This window comes from Palaemon carinicauda, chromosome 8 (assembly GCF_036898095.1).
Source record: "Palaemon carinicauda isolate YSFRI2023 chromosome 8, ASM3689809v2, whole genome shotgun sequence".
NCBI lineage: Eukaryota > Metazoa > Arthropoda > Malacostraca > Decapoda > Palaemonidae > Palaemon > Palaemon carinicauda.
The window spans coordinates 53,534,540-53,561,630 of NC_090732.1; the positions used below are offsets into that span (position 1 = coordinate 53,534,540).

General features: G+C 32.7%; 1 long non-coding RNA gene across 3 annotated transcripts in view; it reads right to left on the minus strand.

Moving 5' to 3' along the window:
* LOC137644893 (uncharacterized) overlaps window positions 1-26,452 on the minus strand; it is a 264,782-nt gene extending 238,330 nt beyond the window's left edge. The window contains exons 1-2 of one of the 3 annotated variants that reach the window (XR_011045229.1): window positions 26,337-26,452; window positions 25,325-25,470 (exon numbers count right to left, since the gene is read on the minus strand). This is a non-coding gene — a long non-coding RNA (uncharacterized lncRNA). Of the gene's footprint in view, window positions 1-25,324; window positions 25,644-26,336 lie in introns of all 3 variants that reach the window. The other 2 variants (XR_011045227.1, XR_011045228.1) reach the window with 2 other exon arrangements.
* Window positions 26,453-27,091: the final 639 nt, after the last annotated feature.

A 27,091-nucleotide genomic window follows, 5' to 3' on the forward strand; every position in this document is an offset into this window, starting at 1 on the left:
TTCTCAAAATCCCCAAAGCATAAAAAGAGGTGATTTTAGTCGTTACAGCTAATGGTCGTAGAATAAGTCTGTTTGTACCATCCTCTATCCTTTCTGAAACCTGCTTGCTCTTTTTGAAGTACTCTATCTACTAGTTTCTATTCTATTCAATATTACCTTGGAAAAAAAAATAATACCTACTGGTGACAATGTGATCCCTCGCCAATTCCCACAGTCTCTCAAATCTCCCTTCTTGGGTACATAACCACTTTCCTTCTCCCTTCAATAGGTGTGACTTCATTTTGCCACATATAATTGAATAATTCACAGAACAAAATGGGCGTTGAAAAACATGTCTTCAACATTTTAGGTGAAATACCGTCCAATCCTAGTGACTAACAGTTTTTCTGTTGTTTCATTGCTAAAACGACCACTGTCAGTCTAATGTCACTTACATCTATAAGAAGGTAATGCTGAGCATCAAGGATATCTTCCTCGTTTGGTGGGGGTGGCCTATTTAGTGCCTCTTCAAAGTGTTCTTTCCATCCAGCTTTGATTTCAAATTCCTTTATTAGAAGATGTCCATTTTTATTCCTGATAGATAACTACCTCCCTTCCTCTTCTTTCCAGTGATTTCCTTAATACCCTCATATGCACATCTTATACTGTACTTCTTCCATCTCCTATATTTAGATTATGTTCTGTCTTATGAGCAGTAGAATCTATGAACCTTTTTCTGTCTCTTCTACAACATCTCTTTACTTCACTATCAAGTCTCATATATTCAGATCATAATAAGGTCAGAACAAGACTGTTTTCCTTTAATGATTTAAAAGTTAGGATTTGCAATACTTCTTTTCTCTATCAGTTTCCATGTTTCACAACTCATCCTTTTCTTTCGTCTTGCTCCACTTTCCTGCCCAATTGTGATGGAGTCAGATTACTGAAACATTTCTTCAATTTTTTGGCAAAGAATATTCACACCCATCTACTCCTTCATCAGGTAACATCTCTAAGACTGTAAATCTGTTCCTGCACTCTATAATGTAATCGTCCTTTTCACTAACTACTTTGTTATCTTAGCTCTTCAATGGCATATCTGGGAGGTAGGTTTACATTAGCTCTCCTGGTCTTCAACTTGTGTCTAAGTGTTGAGACAAGTTGGTGGTCACTTCATGTATCAGCTCCGCGTCGAGATATGACATCCAGTAGTGAATTTATATATTTCATATTTACTGCTAAATGATCAATTTGGTTGCAATATTTTCCACAGGGAGATGTCCTAGTATACATGTAATAAGTAATAGCCTACCTGCAAAAAACTCTTGTAAAGACTGGAGTGGTGTTAAAAAGATGGAGGATATTCTATCATTTTACAAATGTAAATTAAGACCAGATCGTTGAATTGATATGGGGACAATGATATAAGAAATAAAGAACTTGGACAAAAAATAAACATGATTAGATTCTTTTGAATATGCTGTACCTTCCACAATTTTCATCAACCAGTCATCATTTACAGTATCAATAGGTCAGTAAAGATTTATCAGATCTTTCAGTTTTCCCCTAATTCAATAAATTTTAGAAAAACACCATTTGTTTATCATTGGATGGTTGACAGAGAATGATGATATTGTTAGTAGTTATTGAAAGAATACTGCAAAAAAATGCATTCTTAAAGTAACTATTGCTGGAAATACATGGTTTTTAATGATTAATATTAGTAATATACTTGGGAAACAAATGTTTGTTAGCTAGTATTTCTGTACAAAGTAGTTCAAAGAGGAAGTTGGCAGGTGTAATAGTGATAAAAGGAGTAACTGGAGGTATATCTCATTATTATCTTGTTGAAGCTAAAGTTCTGGCAGACATGGTTGAGGAAAATGTGAAAAAGATTCTGTATATGAAATTAAGAGAATGAAGTTGGATACAATGGAAGTAAGGGAAATATATAGAGAAAATAGATGAACTGTGGGCTAGGATTAATGAAACTGATGTGGAAGGCATAAATGGTGTATCTTCAAAATTCCATAACGAGGTCAACACGGGGACAATATGGAGTAGTTGTGTGCATATATGATGGCTTAAAGATGAAATGATATAGTAAGTAGCATATCTGAGGGCATAAAGATGGAATGATAATAGTAAGTGGTGGGATGAGGAAAATATAACTTTAGGAACTGTTGTATGAAAGAGCAGATGATAGATGATGTAGTTAAAAGGCTAATGCACAAATTAATCTAAAAGTAGAATAAGCAAAATCAAGTGAAGAGATTCCATTTGAAGCCAAAGGAAGACTGGTCCGATAGAGTATTATTTTTGGGGGTACACATTGTATTTTGAAGATTTGTCGAATGTGGAGAATAGGAGAGACAAAGCCGATAGATGAAAAACTTAAAAGTTGTAAAAGGTTTAAAAAACCAGTGGAATCAACTCTTGGTGGTGTAAGAAAAGTAAATAAAAGGTTGAAAGGAGACCCTAAACTAATGAAACTTCAAACAGGTAGCTATGGTATGGTAGTGATAGTTTTTGAGTGGTTAACTATGGTTTGTAAGGTATTCCTGGATAAGGGGAAGGTTCCAAATGAATGGATGAGAAGACTAAATGTTCTGTTGCATGAAGATATAGGTGGACAAGATGGATTTTAAGAATTAAAGGGACAAAATGCTATTCAGTAAATTAGTCAAATGATGGGATTTGGACAGAAAGTAAAACAGGTGGTAAAAAGATTGATGGAAGATCACTGTGGGTTTTGACATGGAAGAGGTTATGTGGGTCAATTGTTTGTTATAGAAGTGTTACACAAATGAGAATATTTATAGGAAAGGGAAATGGCTGTACATGGCTTGGAAGGACCTCGAGACATTTTTCTTAAATAGGCAATGAGGTGGGTGCAGAGAATGTATGGTAAAAATGATAAGTTGTGGAGTGATTATACGTTTTTATGGTGGAAGTAAAGCATGTGTGAAAGTTTGTATGCAAAAGACTTATTATTTTTGGTGTGGAAGTGGTCCGAGACAAGGGTGTATCATGACTTAGATTTAAGATCTGTATGAAAGGAGTGATTTAAAAAGTCTGAGAAAGGACAGTGGATGTAGATATAAAAATAGAGATAATAGTTGTAACTGGACTGTGGAATGAAACAGGTTTACATATGATGCTTGATCGTTGGGGGACAATGAAGAGACATTTTAGAAGCAGGTAAAATTTTCAGCATTTACAAAAGGAGGAAGTTGAGAGTAAATATGAGCAAGAGTAAGGTAAAGGTGGTACAAATTAGAACTAACGGGATGGAATATTGGATATCCATATAAATGGAGGAGAGTACTGTAAATATGGCTCATTCAATTAATTATCTAAGAGCAAATATAACAGATGATAGTTAGATGAGAGGAGAAGTCCATCACAGAATAGGTGAATAAAAAAAAGGTAGCAAAAATATGCTAAATATTAGCAATTCTTGAATTGTCTAATGAGGCTAAGGCTTAATGTTGAATGGTGATTAGAGTAAAATGGTATAAAATTATTAGAAAAACTCTTCACATAGCATTTGTGGTGAAATAAGATTTGATAGAATTAAAGTGTAAAAATCCAAAGGTGGTAGAACAGTGAGAGTAGATGATAGTATGGATAAGAGCATTTTAAGATGGTACAGTCATGTGGAAAGAATGGACAACGATAGGTACGTGGAAACAACGAATATTCCACAAGCGCTTGAATGAAGATGAGGAAAGCATATGATAAATCAACTTGAAAGAAGGGCCTCGGTAAGTGCTAGAGTGCATACAAAACTAGGGTGAATAGCAGTGTATAAAAAGGGGATTTGAGATGCTTCATTTGTTGGGGAATTTTTTTCTGCACAGGAAGTTTATCCATAAATCTGGAGAAAGATAAATCTTTTGGTGACTGCTTCCTTGCTGCTGTTATTTTTTTTCTCTGTAACACCTCATAACGGCGATAACAGCTTAACATTGCAACAGCTTTTTGCTAGAGACTTCTACAGCAGGGTTCGGACCAAATCCGCAGTCAAGTTTGGTATAATCCACTAAAATACGACATTACCATCCCCGAGCTATGGATGGGCCGACGGCCATCTTAGTTAAGTGATAAACATTTTGATGACAACTTCTATTACCTAGCAAGATCCGGACTATGGCTCAGAGGTCCATCTGCTGGAAAAAAAAAAAAAAAAAAAAAAAAGGTGGTTGGGGTAGCAACATCACACCGATTTTCAAAGTAACCAGCAGGCAATGGTCTTCCGGCTTCTTCACTTTCCCCAGGGGGATAGGCATTTAGTGAAAAAATATATATGCAAATTTCTGTGTTCATTTATATATAGACTATGCAATTGACATGTACAAGCAAATGCAAACATATGCTGTAAACACTATATATATCCATGGAAAGAACGAAGACACAGACGGTGCCATCAACTGATACAGGACTACATTAAAAAATAACATTCCTATAAAAATTCAGGAAAAGTATGAAATATCATCAGGGAAAAGTATGACATTTTATCATATACATTTCTCATGATGATTTTCCTGAACTATTACCATAATGAAAATAAGTGACAAACACCTGTACCGAAATACAGATGCAGCTGTGAACATTTAAGAACGACATTACGACATGGCGAGGTATTAAGGTGAAATGCCTAGGCAACATATAAACTAACCTAGCACTCAGGTTATATTCAAAAAGAATAAAATACTACTTGTAACAAACGTATACCTAAACACGAACTGCAATCTCTCTCTCTCTCTCTCTCTCTCTCTCTCTCTCTCTCTCTCTCTCTCTCTCTCTCTCTCTCTCTATATATATATATATATATATATATATATATATATATATATATATATATATATATATATATAAATAAATAAACAAATAAAAGATTATAAATATCGAATATATATATATATATATATATATATATATATATATATATTATATCTATATGTGTATGTATGTGTATCATCATCAGCTCCTACGCCTATTGACGCAAGGGGCCTGGGTTATATTTCACCAGCCATCTCTGTCTTGAGCTTTTAATTCAATACTTCTCCATTCATCATCTCCAACTTCGCGCTTTATAGTCCTTAGCCATGTGGGCCTGGGTCTTCCTATTCTTCTAGTCCCTTGTGGAGCCCAGCTGAACGTTTGGTGAACTAATCTCTCTTGGGGAGTGCGAAGAGCATGCCCAAACCATCTCCATCTACCCCTCATCATGATTTCATCCACATATGGCACTCGAGTAATCTCTCTTATAGTTTCATTTCTAATCCTGTCCTGCCATTTAACTCTCAATATCCTTCTGAGGGCTTTATTCTCAAATCTACTAAATCTATTGGAGATTGTTTCATTGTCATACCATGACTCATGTCCATAGAGTAACACCGATCTCATTAAACTGATATATGGTCTGATTTTTATATGCAATTATAGGCGATTTGATTTCTAAATTTTACTTATCCTAGCCATTGTCTGATTTGCTTTTTCAATCTCTCACTAAACTCCAATTCTAAAGACCCTGTACTGGAGATCATAGTTCCTATATGCCTTAATAATTCTACCTCATTAATCCTTTCTCCTTCCAATGATATTTCATCTTCCATTGCATACTCCGTTCTCATCCTCTCTGTCTTTCTTCAATCTACCTTCAGCCCAACTTCCTGTGATATTTCATGCATTCTGGTAAGCAAGCATTGCAAATCATGTGATGTTCTTCTAAGAATGACAGCATCATCAGCATACTATAGGTCTGCTAAATTCCTATCACCATTTCAGTCCAATCCTTCTCCACCATCTCTGACTGTTCTACACATTACAAAGTCCATGAGGAGGATAAACAACATAGGTGACAACACATTCCCTTGGAGTATTCCGCTGTTCACTGGAAACTCACTTGATAAGACTCCATTAACATTAACTTTGCACTTGCTATGCTCATGAACCACCTTAATCAAATTTACACATTTAAGAGGAATACCATAATAATGCAGGACTCTCCATAAAACTGGCCGGTGCACACCATCAAAGACTTTTTTTAGTCCACAAATACCATCAAAAGGTGATTTCTATATTCTACGCATTGCTGTACAACATGTCTCAAAATGAAAATTTGGTCAGTGCAACTTCTGCCTTTTCTAAATCCTGCTTGTTCATCAATCTTTCTCTCCAGTCTACTAAGAATAAGCATACTAAATATTTTCATAACTGACATAAGTGTTATGCCTCTGTAAATATTGCAATCAGTCAGGTCTCCTTTTCTAGCTATTTTCACCAACACTCCTAACTCCCATTCATCAGGTTTTGCCTCTTCATGCCACATTCTACAAAATAATCTTGTAAATAGTCTGGGAGTCACCTCAGTTCCGGCCAGTATCATCTCGGCAGTTATTCCATCGTAACTTGGGGCTTTCCATCTCTTTAGTTTTTCGAGGATAGCTTCGACTTCAAACATACTGGATTCATTCGTGGACACATCAACGTCTTCATCAGCTTCAAGTATATCAATCAAATTATTCCCTGCATATGTCCTATTCATAACCTCACTAAAGTGTTTCATCCAACGTTGTCTTTCTTCATCTTCTGTTGCTATAACAGAGCCATCTCTCTTTTTGATGGGTTTATGCTTCTTCTTCTTTGCCCTAGTTGATATTTCATCAATAATTCTATAAGCAATTCTTACACCATAGCCACTTCCTGAATTCATATATATATATATATATATATATATATATATATATATATATATATATATATACAGTGTATATATATATACAGTATATACATATATATATATATGTATACATATATATGTCCCAATCCTTGTATGAAAAATATGTAGAAGTATGTATTTTTTACAGTGAGATTAATGACCTTTTTAAGAGTACTATGACTGTCATGAATTGTTGCATGCGATCACTGAACTCTGTTATAGGTGAAGTGAATTAAGTCTGATAGGTGACGTGTTGTATGACTATTGGTGACAGTATATTTTCATCACAGTGGATATTCCCAAAAAATCAGCATATTGACAGAGCAACATTGCATTTACTTGTTCCAAGGGGTAAGCAGTACCACTCAAGCGATCATTTGAACAAGAAAGTACTCGTCTGAAGAGTATCGGGCTGTGTAAAATGCATTCACGAATATTTTTATAATAATGTGAAAAAACCCCATGCTCTGATGTCTCATTATCCGTCGACACGAGACATTATATATATATATATATATATATATATATATATATATATATATATATATATATATATAAATAAATATATATATATATATATGTGTGTGTGTGTGTGTGATATACAAATAAACACACAGACACACACACACACACATATATATATATATATATATATATATATATATGCATATATATACATATATATATATATATATATATATATATATGTGTGTGTGTGTGTGTGTGTGAGTTTGTGTAAAACTTAACTGGAGCAAGTATTTCTGTCTTATTGATATCGTCAAACCGCAATAAAATAAAACTCCGATTCACTGAAATTACACAAAACATGATTTCGCAACGAGGTCAGTTTCTTAAACTCAGATAATTCGGATCTAAGAAGAGACGATAACGAAGGTTCAATGGCCATTAAACAGCTTACAACTAGGATTTGAACTTTACTACTGGTAATTATCAATGTTTCCAGTATATTGCACGGGGTAAATTTATTAACTTAGATTGCTGTGCCAGTTTTTCCCCAAATGAATCCTACGGTCATATTTGACTTACTGTAATTCCAAAACATTATTTGTGTACTTTTTAAGACATTTTCAGGCACTTTAGTTCCTATGGATATGTCTTTAGATTTTTTAAAAACAAAAAGTAAATTAAAATCTTAAAATGAGATTTTATAAATTATATCATTTCTAGGGCTAATTTTAACCATCATATTCTGTGCCTGCTGTTATATCTAAACACTACCCTAATTTTAGTTTTTTTTAAAAAATCAAGCTGTAGAGCATCAGATAGATATGATTACATTTTTCATGTATATAATTTTGTCCGTAACAATTATTGAATTTTTCATATCTGCTTTCATGATACGCGATTTACTATAATTTTCTTAAGAAATTTTTTTTGCCGATATTTTCTAGAATTACAAATTTACATTCTTCATTACAGAGTATGTAAAGGTCTTGTGCTATATCCATATTATTTTGCGGAATGTTCTGCTTTTTCCAGTCTAACAAATCCAGATTCAATGATAAAAATTTTGTCGTTTTTATTCACAGATAATGATAAATTGGAATAGATTTACATATTTGGCTCACCATGCTCTACAATTAGGTCTGGGAGGCAACTCAGATCCCACGTGCAACTGGGAGGAAAACCCCGCAATTTCCTGAAGCAAGTAAAAGTTAAACAGTTGGACAAGATGGAAGAAAAGATGCTGGAATAGAGGTATAGCAAAAGGCTAACCATGGGTTTTCAGTATAATTCCTCACACAACTACCCTGGCAATTCTTATTCTAGTCACTTTCCAGTATTAATTTTTTCTTTTCAAGTCAGATGGGACTTAAAACTACACAATTTCTCTCTGAGGAGAGGCAAGAGTGGATAACATCCTACTCAGCCAGATCTGGTTTTCACAAATCCATGCACTACGGTCGCTCTTTATTTCCTAATATTTTCAATTTTTTTTAAAGATATTACAATAAACCTACCAAATGCTCGTTCCTTTCTCGTTCCTTGGAGGTGCTGTAGACAAAAACTTCAGAATAGGATTTTCCTCTAAACACGAAGAGGATTTTCACCTAGAGGGTTTTAAAGGCCCCAGAAAGTAAGTTAAGAATGAGAACGTAAAGCAAAAGATAAAGTAAGAACTCCGGTCAAGTCTTTAATTTTCCTTTCTGAGGCTGATATATAATTCAAGATTATCACAGGTCAGATGTCTTGAGACCTACCCATAACAATGTTATACATAACTATAGCTCTATGTTCCCTTCCTTAACTTCGTCTTCTAATGGACTTTCAAGACTTTTGGTGAGAGCCCATTCTACTGTACAAGACTTAAACGGAAATGAATTTAATTACTGTTTATAAGAATATTTCTATTTGACTGGTTTATGTAAAGTTATTTTCCATACCTGAATGCCCATTCTGGTATCATTGTATATTTAAAAGAAAAATTCCCCCTCATGAAAAAAGTCAAAGGTAAAAATGATGAGCTGAAATGAGCAAAGAATAAAGGACTTTCTATACGTTATCTGTAACCAAAATATCAATTCAAAGGAATAAAAATTCTTTCAACACCACACAAAACCCCAATATATTAACTCATAAATATATGGTTTCATGCTGTATCTCTATACATTGTCCAATAGGCCTTAAATTAATTTTTGTCTATTATGAACTATTTCTGTGTTCTCTGCTTTTTCTAAAGTGAAGTACATGTAATTTACAGCAGTATATTTAAAAACGGCAAAACAATAAGAAAACGTTAAAATTATTTTTAGCTGGTTAAAATCAAATATCACTATACCTTTCCATATGAGATAGTCATCAAAATTAAGGTCATAGATATACAGATTTTTAGCACTTTGCTCAACTATATATTGCCTTTACGATTATATGTCTTCTTTAAAGCACATGGCCTTCTGCACTTTCATGAAGTTCTACGAATTCGCTTAATTTATTAAACGGGTAATTGATTCAATTTAGAGCATGGGGAACAACAAAGGATAGTCTTCCCTTTACATTATATTTCTTACATCTATACAAATTCCGGAAGCAATGAACGTACACTAATGTACATAATATATAGAAAGTGCGAGTTACCGGAGGAAACACATGTAAACTATCGGGTATAAAACATAAAGGTAATGGGCATCAATACATTTCTTTTATAAACACCTCATAATAGTATGAGTCTAAAATAATGGGAGAAAATCCAACAAAGTATTTCTGTAAACCTTTAAGTTGCAAATTTCTAAGAGAGAATCCCCTATGTAATTGAAGAAAAATAAAAAAAATAAACTTTGGGTAAAGCCGAAATTTATTTATCTTATAGAAAAAAAAAACTTCGTAAAAATGGATTCAAGATTTTTTAACTATAAACCTACACATGTGCCACTGAAAACTTTAAATCCCATATATAACATAAATGAAGAAACTACTTTACACAGTGAAACTGGGATGCAATAGCATAATAATGTTAAGAAGAAGCGACTGCGATTATGTTGTGGTTATGAATAATTCCAGCCTATCTAATAAGTACTCGGTTAAGGCATGGAAACCTGAACATTGGACAAAGAAATTCAAACTAACTATTCCTCAGGCTGTTATCAATCAAAACATGCAAAAGAACATGATGGTATTCAAGTTCCGTTGCATGGATAAGATAAAATTAGAAAAAAATATTGCTAGGAATATTGCCAAAACTATCATTTTAATCGATTAAACATATTTTCTCAAATACAACTTAGTTTTAATTTTTTTTAGGCCAAACATTCGCATAATACTTGCATACTAAAAGAGCTTAAAGTTACTGAATACATATCCTATTAGCACGTGAGACTATGATTTCTCATTTTACGAATTCAGTTTCTCGAGAAGCCGTATGACAAAATAAATCAGACTATACATCGAACTTGCACAGAAATATGAAGGTCAATGACTTCAGAGTGAACGTCCCTCAAACACCAGATATTTCTGTCGTATATCATATATAAGGCGATTTACAAACGATAACATACTAGTGGTTAAAACGGAAAAAAAATCAAAACACCTACAAGGCTATATAAAACCAAAGGGTAGAAAAAACGTTTCACCTTTCTCTAAATTATGCTATATATATATATATATATATATATATATATATATATATATATATATATATATATATATTGTATATATATATATGTATATATATATACAGTATATATATATATATATATATATATATATATATATATATATATACAGTATATATATATATATATATATATACTGTATATATATATATATATATATATATATATATATATATATATATATATATACAGTATATATATATATATATATATACACACATATATATATATATATACATATATATACACATACATACATATTTATGTATATATATACACATATATATATAAATATATATATATATATATATATATATATATATATATATATATATGAATGACATGTAACTCCACACCTAAATCTCTTCCAATGTATGTGCAAACTTTCCAGTCGATATGGATGCAAGCATGTCTATGATGAATCATTATAATTAGCTGCATTCATAACAAGTCCTCGCCATTTGAATAAGACAGTCTAGCAATCTTGCCGAGAACATTTGAAAAAATATAACCCGAAAATAAAACAAAATTCTCTACTGGGATACAACAGAATGTTAGGCAATAAAAAAATCCTTTCTTTACAAATGAGTGTACCTGTATCTACCAATGGAGGATAAATATTTTGATTCAAGACTGCGTCACAAGCTATTACAAGTATCGCCTTGAAACATTGGTTACGTAGCCACCTTAATCGTAAAGGAATTGATTAGGGACTTGAGAATAATGGCACATCGCCTACCTCTAACAAACATGTAAAATTTATAACTAAAGATCAGATACTAAGATTCAATCATAAAAAAAATTAAGAGAGAGAGAGAGAGAGAGAGAGAGAGAGAGAGAGAGAGAGAGAGAGAGAGAGAGAGAGAGAGAGAGAGAGAGATTGAATACGGAAAATTAAGTAATACAAACGAAATAATTGATCAGTCACTGAAAGGCGAGATCACCTTGGCGGATGAGAATGAAATAGTCAAAATAGCCGTCCTGCAAATACAAAAATAAAAACATACAATAACTTATCTTAAGAACTAAGAATTAGTTATCAAACATCTGCAAAAAATTCAAAATGGAACGAGCCTATTACATTTGCGAGCGTTTAGGGATCAAGAAGGTTTATGATCGCGCATTTTAATCCATCACAGTTACCGGCCTCTGTTCACCTTTTTTCTTATAGTAACTTTTTGGCAAACCACCCTACACTTTATAAAATGTATTCACTTGAATGAAGGTACGTTAGTCCCAATAAATTCTCTCTTTTTATCCGAAATCAACAGCATGGTTGTGGTGGCCTGGTGGTAGCGTCCTTACCTGGTGATTGCCAGACAGTGCTTCGAGTCCCGCTCAAACTCGTTAGTTCCTATGGTCGCTGCAACCTCACCATCCTTGTGAGCTAAGGATGGGGGGGAGAGGTTGTGAGACCTTATAAGTCTATCTGCTGAGTCATCAGCAGCTATTGCCTGGCCCTCCTTGGAGTTAGTCTCCAGGGCATCGTCTTGCTTGATACGGCAATGTCACTGTCCCTTGCCTCTGCCATTCATGAGCAGCCTTTAAACCTTTAAAACTGGAAAAGGAATGAAATCCTTGAATCACGATGGATACAGGGTCAATAGAATTCTTAAACCATTGGAAATTTCATAGCGTTGTACAGAGAAAACCGGCAAAGGAAGACTAAGAATCGAATATAGCTGTACAACTATAATCAGTGGATCGTGTATTCATTCACTTGAGAACATCTGTGAAGAGGGTGACATATGCACAAGACCCAAGAAGATAAGTTGAAGCTAATTACGATATGTTGACGAATATCTGGAAGAGAAACGTTTGAAAAATTCAACAATGGCAATCAACAGTACAAAAAGAGACGTACAAAGTTTCCAACTCTACCCAAGTCATAGAGTTGGAAACTAATAAAAGAGGAAAATTATGTTTGCCTAATAGTAATGAGCATGTAATTATAATATTTTCATGCAATTTGAATATCGCTGCATTGTCTTTCAAATGCAGTCCAAAATATTTTGAGCAATTGTACACTATTCACGGATTTAATCTTGGACACTATTTACCTCTTGTGTTTGCTTTATTGTCATCGAAATTCGTAGAAATTTACTCTACATTTTGAATAAATGTTTTATATATAATCGGCATTTACCCGTAAGATAAACATCAACTTCTCAGATAATAACTTTTGTATTTTTTATTGACGTGAAAAACCTGAGGAAATGAAAAAAAGTAAAGCTAAACTGAATGAAGCTGGCATGAAATTAGTTAAGCCAACAATTATTATTATGCATTGACATGAAAAATCATTGCAATTGAAATAAAAAAAAAAGTTAAATAGAATTAAATTACTTTAATAACCACTGAAATTCATTGATATATAGAGCTGTGGAAAAAATGGAATTAACGTTCTTTTCAAAATGCGCGCAATATTAATGTGAAGGTGCGGGCAATGGTAATGGTTTTACAGCAGAATTGTAGGGGCAATGCGCCCAATTGTAATGATATAACCAAAATGGTCCGAGAACATTATATACATAATATTTACGTAATTATTATGAACACAACCCGTAGATGAATTTCATCTCGATCTTGATCAATTTGAAGGACATATTTTTGGTGATCTTCAAGAATCGCTTTTACAAGGATATCTGAATCGCTCCCTTAGCCAGATGCGTACCCAACTATCGACAAATGATCTGGGTAAACACGACAGCCATCTCAGTACACGCCAGCACACGATCGAGACTTCGCTAAACGAGACAACATAAACATCGAGAAAGAGGAATCACTGGAGTTGATACAGACAGAGAATTCAAGATGTAAAATACACCAGTCATCGCCAAGTACTCCATCTCCAATAAAAAAAACTCATTCACAGTTTCTATAGCATTCAGAAAACTTCCATGGTAATTAGAACTAACGGAACGAAAAAAAAAAAAATAATGTAATTGCACTTATAATGTCGACGGACAACTGAAAAATTCCGCTCGTGCTCGAATGACAAAATAGGTTTAATCTGATAACATTTTCAAAATCAACTTAATTATTTTAACCATCTTGACAAAATTCGTCTAAAATGGAGCTATAACAAATCACAACAAACTTTCTTCATAGTAATCTCTAAAAAAAATGTTGGATGACAAGAATTTTTTAATGGCTTTATACTTTATCATGACAGATATTATTCAAAGGCGTTATAAATACCCGTAATTAGTGAGAAATTTTCTGTTGAAAGAGAATGCGACAAAAAATTAAGTAACCGGACCACTAATCAATTAATTGGTCTACAGCTGCAGTCTGCGATATGCACATATATTGGAATATTTTCATCTTGTGTCATGTTAAGTATAATAGTTTAATTTCATCTTGTACTGCAGCCCTTGTAAGGATACGTACCTATTTTCAACATGATCAGTAGTGTTATTATTATCACATCATCAATATTTACCGAGTTATCGGATACATTGCATGAATGAACTACTAACTTCATATGTAAATGAAGAGAAAGGTCAAAAGAAGATAAATTACCTTCCGATGCAATCTGCTTTTTTCATAATCCAGAAAACATAACATTCGAAATAAATAAAATCGGGTTATTTCAAATGTTCTGAAATCAGTGCTGGCATAAGATTTTGGTTTACATTCAATTAACCAAAGTATTGTACAAAAGCAACATTGACCACAACGTCTTTACCGGAAATCGTGGATAATCTCACTCATAATAAATTAAATTTATCTTGACAGTAACAAAATATTCTAATCTAAACAAAATACACATACTCAATACAGAGTGAAAAATTTTAAACTGAATGTCTTAAAACAAATTAATAAATAAGAAATAGGGTGAGTTTTACCCTGACTTTTAACCAGAGCGACAGCACCGAAGTCCTTCCACGATACCGAAATAGAATAGGCCTAATTATTATAGGCCGAATACAGAAAACTTAATTTCTGGAATCACTTTTATTCGCAGCTGTCTTTACGGTTTTCAAATTAGATCAAATTATCAGAGCGTGGCAAGACAGGTTTCTCGCCGTTAATCTGCAATTATCTTGGAAAAATCATGGTTGAAAATCTCCCATTCAGTCTATCGTTTTCTTAAAGTAACCATTACAAAATAAAGAAAAATTTTGATCACGGGATCATTTAAAGAAACCATCAATTCACACTGATTGACATTTCATTGGAATCTTCAGATGAATTTATTCTTAAATTGAAATTAAAAATTAACGATTCAAAAAGAAATGAGGGTTGACAGCACAGGCCATGGTGGTAGAATTACATTTCAAACATTGAAAATAATTTTCATCAATTGTTTTCGTAATTAATAAAATCAAAGAAAAGATAATGTGCAATTGGTTCTCAGAGAATGTTTCATTCACCCTTTCTACAATATCCGTATAACAACAGCAGTACATTTTTGTATATATATTCGTTCTATCGTATACATATGATTTAAAAACATATTAACGAATTCTAAACAAAAAAATAATTAACTACCGCAATAACCAAGCACTTTCAACGGAAATACTAAAAGGAGACAAGCAGCAAATCAAACGAATAAGTTTTCTTTTAGGAAATTTGCGAATAAAAATCTCCCAACTAATTTTTTTTTCTTTTTCTGCGATAGTATATATTTTAGACGGCTGCCTATGTGGAAAAGAAGACATAAAATTACAGTGGTGTTTTATAATATTTCAAGTGGGAGGATAAAAGAAGCTGTCTTTTTAAAAAGGATGTAGTGTACAATTCCACAGATACGTTGGGTTACAAATGTCCTCATGCATATGCGCAATGTACACAAACTTATATATATATATATATATATATATATATATATATATATATATATATATATATATATATATATATATATATATATATATATATATATATACCTGTATATATAATGTCGTGCTAGGCGATGTGTATATATATATATATATATATATATATATATATATATATATATATATATATATATATATATATATATATATATATATATATATATATATATATATATATATATATATATATATATATATATATATATATAATGTCGTGCTAGGCGATGTATGTATGTGTATATATATATATATATATATATATATATATATATATATATATATATATATACATACATATATATATATATATATATACACACACATACATATATATATATATATATATATATATATATACACCTGTATATATAATATATATGATACCGTGCTGGGCGGTACATCTTAGTAACCCATGTTTGCCAACAGTAATATAAGCAGATAAGCAACCTGGTGGAGTAGCGAGAACTAATGCCCCTCCTCCCTAAGAGTCCCTGACAGCAAGGTGATGGATAGAGTTTAAGGCAATAGACAAGAGGTCTCTTCAGCTACAACTCCTGATGCCTGCCGGAGACCTTACTGGAATTAGTATGGACCGGCAGGGGTCAATTTCCTAGTTAGATAAGCACTGTGCATCACAAGGAAGTGGATATCCTTTGAAGAATCTTGCCAATGAATTCTCTTTGGATTTAATCAGTCAATAGAAAGAGAAAATGACAGAATGGTCCCAGTCCTGGGCTTAGAGGGGTGCTAAGAATCTCTGTTTATAAATACTAAGGAAAAATTGGAATGTTAGAACCATGAATGAGATTGGGAAGTTACAGCAAGACGTGCAGAACGAATTTATGAAATATAGTTTGGATATCTTGGTCCTACGTGAAACACGTTGTAAGGAGATTGGAGAGGAAATCTTAGACCAATGCAATGAATATATATATATATATATATATATATATATATATATATATATATATATATATATATATATACATACATATATATATATATATATATATATATATATAAATATATATATATACATATATATATATATATATATATATATATATATATATTCAATTGTAAGGTTTGTGGTTTTCAACAATCAACACACCCTGTACTGAAAAAAAGGACATGGGTCTAGCAGCTCCATCTGTGGATTATATTACTTTAAGGGCCGTTTTTGTCCTATCACATAGGAGAACCCTGTGCCCTACGGGACCTACAAGATCAGTTTATCGTATACATTCTTAGATATTTAGCGTATCACAGCATATTTCTTGTTCATTGTGAAATTCACATCCTAAGCAATTCGAAAACAAGAAGTCTTCAGTTTCTTCTTGAAAACCTTAATATCTTCAGTCTTTCGGATGTCCAGTGGGAGCTAGATGTTTAGTCTTGGGGTCGAATACTAGTGGACATGTTAACTCCATAAAATTTGTGGTAAGGTGCAAATGAGAGTAGGAAGGTCCCAATGAGCACAAATGTTCCTTAAACCTATAGAAGTGATTTAAGGGAGGGAGACGCATTCCAACCCCCATTGGGGGAGGGTTGGGGAATCCAAGATGGCCACCATTCTACCTAGCTTACAGGGACAAAATGGTATAAATTTTGAACTAATTCAAATAGAAAGATAAAATAGTACAATTGTGGGTTTTAGAGGTCGTTCTCTAAGAATTGAAGGTCATTTAGTACTTTCAAAGTCAAGGTCACATCCAAATAACAAGGTCAAAGTCAATTTTCAATTATATTATTAACAAAAATATGATAGATCTCGCCTTAGTCAGTGTGTAGAGTCTGTAGACTATAAATTCCATCTTCGTTAACTTAAATTAAAATTAATCGTTTCTTTACAGGCCTATTTACATAAAGTCTTATTTAAAAAAAAAAAAATTATATTGGGAACCTTTATCCACATTCAAATATGTTTTTATTTAATTATTTTGTGCTTATAAATTCATGCATTCATGTAAATTAGTTAAGTAATATTCACCTTAATAAATCTAACTTTGGATTATGGACGATCATAGTTATCAATTACTGCATAAATGATCTTAAGATAGCCACCAGAAAAACAATTATCAAAATATTATAGTGTTATTTTAATATTCAACTGTTGAACAATGATGTAAGAATTATTAACTTATTACCAAAGGCATAGTCAATCTCACTGGTTTTTACTGTTGCAGTGGCCTTTGCAGTCACAAAGAACATTGCAAGATAGTCCATGGTATGAACCCTGGCCCCCCATAAAATCCATTCCCTAAGATTTTTGATGATCACGTTCAAGTCAGTTGTACTCACCAAGTAAAAGCTCCCCAAGAGGTGGTGAACTTGGAACAAGTGAGCTTTTTCCCGAATCTGGCCCATTAATGTTTCCTTTTTGTTGAATGAAATCTCAGGCAGGCATGTATAAAATGCTGGTAGAGGTGATTCTTTTTTCCAACAGCTGATTGGCTGAGAATATCTGTACATATAGGGGCATCAAGTCACTGACATTGTGTTGTGTGATGAAGAATCCCGTACCATGAAATATTGACCTGTTTGTCATAGATGTGAAGTTGTGGTCAAAATTGTCGAAAGCTCCTGAAGTGAATGCTCCATTCCGCATGGTGTGTGGAACAACTACACCCATTTTCTCCCAGAATTCAATTACAGAATTAAATAAGTGAATGGATATTGATCTCAATCGATCAAAGGAGATGGACAATCCTTCTCTATGAAGTGTCTACAATTTCTTCTTGTCCTGTGCTTAAGTATACCTTTGCAGTCTTGTAGAAGGCAACAGGTCTTTCCCATTCTTTAAAATGACGAGGATTAGATCCTGATTTGGATAAGCGTTGGCTAACTAGATTGGAAGAGAGCAATTGTGCTAATGTAAGTGGTACTGTACATGATTAGAATTTTGCATTCACTTCCTTATTCATACCTTCATATATTCTTGGACCATCAAGAAACATCTGCATGAAAGCCAACAGTATTGGATCAACAGACTGAACCTGAGATGGGGGAGTGAATTTAGCTTCTTTTTTAGGCTTGTATGTCTTATTGTTTTTTCTGCGTTAGATAAAATTAGAATACCTTCATCTGTGCCGATCTTGTACTCCGACATGACTGCTGACAAGGCTTCATCATGCACAAGATCATATCGACCCGACTGATTTTTCACCTCTGTCAAATCTGGTACAGATGCGAGTATTTGTTGACGTAGGCGAGTGTGATAAATGTGTAGCTCAGTTAAACCAAGAGATGTCAACCTTGAAAGGTATAGATGATAGATTTCACCCATGGATATTATATGCTTGTATTCTCTACGACTTTCTAGGTATTCAATCAATTCAGAGAAGGCCTATGCTTTCGCAATAGTTGCAGTGTAATCTGCATCAATTTTGTTTGTTGGAATAATTCTTGCTTCTCTGAACAGCTTAGAAAGCCATTTAAGGTGATACTCCTGTCTTGTGCCACCATGTCACCAGCTGATAGCTATCCAATGAGCTCTTCATTACCAATGTTGAATGCACATTTTCTAACCTTATAATAAATGTCAAATGTTGATGCACGGTACATTATTTTTCCTCCACCGTCCTATAGAAAACACTCACATTTATTTCCATCAATTTCAAAGGAATCAGATGATCGCAATTTTTATGTTGAATGTTCCTCTCCATTATAAACACGCTTTGAATTTTGGGCTCTTTCAACCTTTTGATTTATAGCAATACACGGGGTTTTGAAGCGTAAGAAAAACTTCATAATTTGTGTATGAGGCAACTTGTGTTACAACTATGGCAATAGGCAAGCTATTAAGCTCATGTAATTTAAATGCATTTTCAATCACAGGGGTATAAGCTTCTTTTAAAACTTCGTTTATTTCTACCTTACTTTGACAGACTATAAATTCACTAGTATTTGCTGGGCATTTTAATGTCTCATTATCTCTGTCTACTTAGCAAAGGATATACTTTTCCCATATTGGAGTTAATAGATTGGCTATCATACATTTTTAGGATGAACTGTTTAATCCACATGACAAAGCATCACATTGTAAAATATATATAGTATAAGTCCACGATAATGGCTTAAAATTATTGAACAATATTTATTGGTAAGTATAGATCTGTTAAGCGAGGGCGGGGGGTAATTTAATATCTTAACTTGATGCCATAAAATGTGGTTATAGCAATTGGAATTAGGGTAAAAGGCAAAATTTTGCAATAATGTATATTTTGCAATGTGACTAAATTAAAATATCTTAAAAGCATAAATAGCTTACAAATATAAAATACTTTTAGTGCCATGTTGTCAGAAATAGCAAAGGCATTGTATATTATAATTAAATTTTGCAATCATATCTATTTTACTGAAAATTGACCTTAACCTTATTTGAATGTGACCTTGAAAGTAATAAATTACCTTCAATTCCTATAGAACACCCTCTAAAACCTACAATTACACTATTTCTTTATCTTTATATCTTAATTAGTTCAAAATTTAGGTAATTTTTCCCTGTAGATTGGGTTGGATGGCGGCCATCTTGGATTCCCCACCCGCCCCCAATGGGAGTTAGAATGTGCTTCTCTCCCCCCCCCCCCCCCGCTTTAAATCACTTCTATGGGTCTAAGTAACATTTGTGCATAGTGGGACCTTCCTACTCTCATTTGCATCTTACCTTGAGTTAACAAGTCCACAATATATGAAAGTTCTCGAACCTACAGTAGCCATCCTGGCTCCAATAATATGAAACAATCTATAACTATTCTCGTGGCTAAACCGGAAAACTACACTTCTGGCATAATCAGGGGAACCAGATTTTGAAAACTGAAATAAAGGATAACTAAATCGGAAGCGTTTTTCCGTTGGGGGAGCGTTAGAATTTGAAACTGCACTTGTGACAGTTGTCTGGGGGCCTTCCCCCGAAAGTTTTTACAAGGAAACACCCTTAGACGCCATTTATTGGCATCTGGCAGCATATTGTAGAGGGAAATATCATATACCTTCGATATCTATGTGATCAACTGCAATTTGTACTCAATGACTACCATAACATACCGATAGGCCCACCTGATTAATTTACCAAAAAGCATACAGATGAAGTTGGTTCTTTGGTATAAATTAATTAGCAATATCGATCAAATCTAGGTTATCGATTTTCTAAGCATATTCTGTATTTACTTTGCTCTTCAATTTCAAACTTATTTTTAAAATTCAACAGCTTACAGTATATATCTTTTACCATTCCGTTTAATTCATAGCTTACAGAAGTCAGTTATCTAATGTTTTAATTGATACTTAGTAATACTGCATTGGTTATAAAGGCAATCAACGTTTCGTTTTTAAAATATTTTTGTAGTATACATACACACACATATATATATATATATATATATATATATATATATATATATATATATATACTGTATATATATATACATATATATATATATATATATATATATATATATATATATATATATATATATATTATATATACACTGTATATTGGTACAAGTGCATCTATACATGCTTATACATACATATACATAGCTTCATACATACCCTACACACAAAGGCCTACATATTATATATATAATATATATATAGATTATATATATATATATATATATATATATATATATATATATATATATATATATATATATATATATATATATATATATATATATATTATATATATATATACATACATATATATAGTGTGTGCGTGTGTTTATGCAGACAACTACATACACTAATACACACACAGTCTGCTTTCTTTTTGGTGAAATAATGAAACATCAAATTGACATCATCGTAGCTAAGGCGACTGAGCGATCATTTTACAAACTTTTGTATATGTCTTGTTATCATCTTATAAAATTTAATACTGATTTCTACTCATGGTACGTTACTTCGATCGAATGTGCACTACAGCCTGGTTATTTCTTTTTATTATGTGCCTACACTGTAGCCAATGTTGGGTGGCAGCCTTTACTTTACCCCCGTATTTTGCAAAATTTCACTGGTATATTGTATATTTTTTAAACATTAAAGATACTGGACGAAACGGGTCGATACGGGACACGGGACAAATGTCATAAATATGGGACAATTCCTTCCAAATCAGAAAAACACATTTGTAAGAGATGTGTAAATGCCGAACGTCGATGAAAGAACATAGAGCGGTTGGAGCTGTAACCTAGAGATGAAGTTTTCGCCGTGAGAGGAATTGAGAGAGCGTGAGATGTGAAGATGCACAGAAGTATAAAAGACAAAATTGGATGAAAATTGGATGGTTTGAAAATGTAAGGTGGTTAAAGGAGAGAAAGGATTGCTGGGTGTTGCATAGATAGGACGACAGGGGTACTGCAAAAGGATGGGCCCTAATATACAGGAAGCGCGAGAGTGCATGCCTGAGAGGAGATGACTGGCTGTGTGTTTGCGAGTTTGACAGGTGCCACACATCTTGGTAGACCATGCTTGACAGGTTGCTGGTGTATGAGGCTGTTGTGTGAAAGCTTTCACCAACAAAATAGCGGCAGCTTAAGGATGAATTTATCTTAGAGCGTTATACAGTATTTATGGGAAAGTCTAATTTTAATTAGACATTCCTTGGGTTTGTGGTGTTGATCAAACTGAAAAATATGTTACAAGCATAAGACCTTGTCTCCACAAATATAGCCATGCATTACTGGATGCTAATGGCTTCGTAATGGCACCATGCTCATTCATGAAGTTAATTTAATACAGTCTACGGAATTTCTCAATTTATGTGTATGCACGTCAATTTCGTTACACTCAAAGTTGGACGGTACTGAATTCATCATTGCATATATTTTAAAAGAGCGGACGTTGGGAACTTAGTTAAAAAATGTCAAGTACTTTACATATACATACATATATACATACATTATATATATATATATATATATATATATATATATATATATATACACATATACATACATAATATATATATATATATATATATATATATATATATATATATATATATATATATATATATATATATATATATATACACATTATATATATATACATAATATATATACACACATTATTTATATATATATATACATAATATATATACACACATTATATATATATATATATATATATATATATATATATATATATATATATATATATATACTATCCAATATAATAAACTAAAAACTCAAAATACTCGTAAAGAAAATCGGACAAAAATTAAGGAAACACTAAAGAAAGGAAGAATAATCAAATTGGTGAAAAGAAGACTTGGAACAGGGCGCCAACAGCTATTGGCTTCAAAGAATGAAAATTGAAATAATATCAACAAAAGAGGAGCGATAAAAATTGCAGAGGACTTCTATACAATGCTATACAATAGTGATATAAATAATAACTTAACCAATAAAAATAATGAAACACCAGGGCCTGTACCAAATGTAACAGTAGGAGAAGTAAAGAAAGCATTAAAAGAGGTAAAGCAGCAAGAGAAGATGGTCTAACATTTGATTTAATAACAGATAGAGGAGATTTCATAGCAGTAAAACTGGATGAATTCCCCCAACAAATATCTGCAAGAATGCTTTAAACCTACAGCTTGAAAATTTTTTACCATTATATATACCAATTCACAAACAGAGATACACAAAAACACAAAAGACGTGAAAAATTACCCCACACCTCCCCCCACCCCCGTAAGTTTACTCTCCATAATATACAAAACATTTGCAAAGTACATATTAGTCCGAATAAAAAGACAACTAGACTTTAATCAACCAAGAGTGCAGGCACGATTTAGAAGTGGGTATTAAACAATTAAGCATATCCATGTAATTAACCAGCAAATGGAAAAAATCAAGAGTATGACAAACCACTACGTACGGCATTCATAGACAAGGAGAAAACTTTTGATTCTAGCAAAACATCAGCAGTAATGAAAGACCTTCAAAAACACGGAATAGCAGAGTCTTATTTAGAACACTTGAAGATATATAGGAAGTATTACAATCCTCAAACTACATAAAGATAGTTAGAAAATTCCGATTGAGACAGGAGTTAGATAAGGAGATCCTATTTCTCCTCAATAATTCACAGCATGTCTAGAAGTTTTTAAAAATTTAGATTGGGAAAATGTAGGAATTAATATTAATGGGGAATACCTTAACAACTTAAGATTTGCAGATGACATGGTTGTGTTTAGTGAATCATGGGAAAAATTACATTAGATGATAGAGGATTTAAATAGAGAAAGTAGAAATGTAGGGCTGAAAACTAATATGAGTAAAACTATGATAATGTTCAATGAAAACGCAAAGAGACAACAAATAAGAGTTATGGATGGGCCTCTGTTAATGACAGTATGTATTTCCCCAGGGCACGAGACCGAAATTAAAAGAAGGATAAGCATGGGATGAAGAGCATTTGGTAAACAAAATGAGATTATGAAAAGTAGAATGTCCTTTCTCTAAAAAGAAAAGGATTTAATCAAATGGTCCTACCAGTATTAACTTACGTTTTAGAAACTTGGAGCCTTACTAAATCCTTAAAACATAAGCTAGTTACAACTCAAAGAGCTATGGAAAGAATAATGATGGGAATAACACAAAGAGACAGGAGAAGAGTAACATGGATACGAGAGCAAACTAAATTAGGGAATATTCTAATAACTTGTAAGAATATGAAATGAACATAGGAAACACATATAATGAGAATGACACAGAATAGATGGACATTAAGAATAACGGAATGGGTCCCTAGCGATAGTAAAAGAAGCAGAGGAAGGAAGAGAAGGCGATGGACTGACGAACTAAGGAAGTTTGCGATCGTGGACTAACAGAAAGACCATAAACTGATACAAGTGGAAGGACATATCTGAAACCTGTGTTCCGCAGTAGACTAGTAACAGATGATATATATATATATATATATATATATATATATATATATATATATATATATATATATATATATATATATATATATATATATCAAGTTTAAAAGCACAATAAGTGACACACTATACAATATATATATATATATATATATATATATATATATATATATATATATATATATATATATATATATATATATACATATATATATGTGTATATATATATATACATATATATATGTATATATATATGTATATATATATATATATATATATATATATATATATATATATATATATATATATATATATATGTGTGTGTGTGTGTGTGTGTGTGCAAATCATTATCATAATCACAATGCAACGTTGCCATAAGTGAAATTATACACATAGACCTAGAAGCTACGTAGGCCTACCCAACAAAAAATGTGAATAACCATGAATGTATAATGCCGTACCTTAACTTATATTTGAACACACATGCCACGAATATTTCATAATAGCAGGTCTATTCCGTGAAAATTTTGGGTTAAAAGTCTTATTGTAGCCATGAAAGTTTGATGCACTCTTGTACCTTGGAAAGATAAGTTTAGAGAAAACGCTGTAGCAGTAACAGAAAACGATGCAACAGATTACAACACCAAAGTATGGAATAACGCCCATGTTTACACAAGCATATATACCACTTGGAAAATTCATATATGTGAAATAAAAAAAAAAATATCAACTAGGTATTGCTAACCTTCTTTGTGTTTCCTGAACTTGTTGAAGATGGAAGACATATTGCGTTGAATAGCTTGAAATATCACGTGAGTTGGTAGTTAGTGAAGCAAAAGTTTCACAAAGTTTGGTGTATGCTCTATGACTTCCAAGAAATCCACATAATATCTGAAATCCACAATATTGTATATATCGCACTAATAATCAGGCTTCACTTGCATGTAGCCTAAAATTCGTTTGTTTTAGATTGCCTTGCCTTATGCGAGACACGGGCTCTTGCGTTGGGAGGCCTAAAAACACAAAGTTGACATGTTCTATTCAAAATATTCTTACCGGTGTTTCTATAAAATAAGACCTAAGCGTAATAAGAATTACGATATAGAGCAACCGTTACTTATCTACTGTACATTTGATACTACCACTACTACTAAACGACTCTCTTCGTACCTTAAGGCAGTTACTTAAACTATTGCGAAACTTTTAACAAAAAGGCTTAGCGTTACATTTACGAGCTATGATGCACTGATAATAGGACTATGCTAGTTTCGGCAGCTATTAAGCTGTTCAAGCTATCGCGTATGTTAATCGGAATCTGTCACTCTTGAAGTCAAATTAAATGCAAGATTTTATGACAACGTTCAATTTTGTTGTTACATTCAGGCATGACCTTTGATGAAACAAACGAAAAAATACGAGATAACAAGATACGATTATCATTCTTATCAGTTCATTCTCCACAATTCCACTTGGCTTACGAGTCATGCTAATGTCATATCAAAATGAACACAGAAGTTTCATAGTTAATAATTGGATTTTTAAACGAACACTGCTTTAATAGGAGTGCTTATATACACAAATCTTGTATAACCGTAACTAAATCGTTAGAAAGAATCAATGATTTTCGTAAATATGTCAACTTTGTATTGGTAGGACATTAATAGTAGTTCATTTTAAAAAGGAACGTTAAATACTACACTAACCGACTCATGAAAGAGTTGAGTTTGTAAACAACACTGAATGGAACTCAAACATACGTAAGAGTTGTACTTGTAAAGAACGATCAAGAACTCAAACAGACACAACGCCACACGAGAACCACACAACGGGTGAGTTTGAGCGTCCACAACCGAAAGCTAAGGAGGTTCCCAACACACTACTCTACTACGAGCTTATCATTTTCGTCATACGTCTGGCCTGCCGTGGTTCCTCCCTCCAGGTCCTGTCCCTTAACCCGACATCACGTAAATTTCTCGCATTATTACCAAAGTTATTTCTTGCAGTAAGGTGTAACGTAGCGGTTGTTATGAAAATTATATATATATATATATATATATATATATATATATATATATATATATATATATATATATATATATATATATATATATATATATATATATATATATCCTAATTTCTAGAGGGTTAGTTTATTATTCCAAAAATATCATAGTTGCTACTCTTTAATTTTGCTGAAGTGATGAACATGTATTCATTCAATAGGAAGTCTACTTATGCATAATGCACTTTTTTAACGTTTTCGCGTTATTAGCGGTACCAAAAATAAAATTGCGAAAAAAACAGTATAAATGAAAGATCACCTTTCTTGTTATACTGATTTGATTTCATGTGCGAAATTTGAAGCTTGTAGCCTATAAACACTGGAGTTGGTGAGGCCATTCACACATCTGTGCGGGGAGGGGAGAGCGAGAAGCGGGAAAGCATCTCCCTCTTTTTATTCAGAGGAAACAATACATCTTACAGGTAAACCAGTACATCATTTGCCTCCCCA